Source organism: Phyllostomus discolor, chromosome 3, assembly GCF_004126475.2.
Source record: "Phyllostomus discolor isolate MPI-MPIP mPhyDis1 chromosome 3, mPhyDis1.pri.v3, whole genome shotgun sequence".
NCBI lineage: Eukaryota > Metazoa > Chordata > Mammalia > Chiroptera > Phyllostomidae > Phyllostomus > Phyllostomus discolor.
In genome coordinates, this window is record NC_040905.2 from 84,856,527 (window position 1) to 84,857,187 (window position 661).

The 661-nt window shown below is 38.9% G+C and overlaps 1 pseudogene; it reads right to left on the reverse strand.

The window, feature by feature from the left end:
- Positions 1-283: 283 nt before the first annotated feature.
- On the reverse strand, positions 284-414 carry LOC114513681 (annotated as a pseudogene).
- Positions 415-661: the final 247 nt, after the last annotated feature.

Genomic DNA, 661 nt, shown 5'->3' on the forward strand with positions numbered 1-661 from the left:
GACATACAGGAAGGAGAAGACCTGGATTCTTAATCCAAATCTCTTTCACTCAAAATACCACACTCTTCAATACAACATGAACCATGAAGGCATTGGTTTCCATTTAAGGGGTATGGCTAATTTATCGTGTCAGCTTGGCCTGGCTGTAGTGCCCAGATACTTGGTTAGACACTAATCTAGATGTTGATGTGAAGGTATTTGGTAGATGTGATTAACATTTACAATAGCTGTAAATAGTAAAGCAGATTATCTTCCATATTATCTTCCATAATGTGTATGCATGGGCCTCATCCAATCAGCTGAAGGCCTTTTGAGCAAAAACTGAGGTTTCTTGGAACAAAAGGAATCTTTAATTAGCAATAATCATGCCTTGAATAAGCCTCATTGGCTATGATACTGCCACTACACAAAGCTACAGAAAAAGGAATTTTGTCTCAAAACTATAATGTTGAAATCCTGCCTGCATTTCCAACCTGCCCTACAGATTTTGGACTTGCCAGCCCCTATAGCCATATGAGCTAATTACTTAAAAACCTCTCTCTCTCCCCCATGACTCATACAAACAGTGAGTGAATGCCATCAGATAACGTGGGAAAGAACTAAAGAAAATATATTCCTCTCCCTCAACTGGTCATTTCCTTTCTGACCTTTTAGAAAAAGG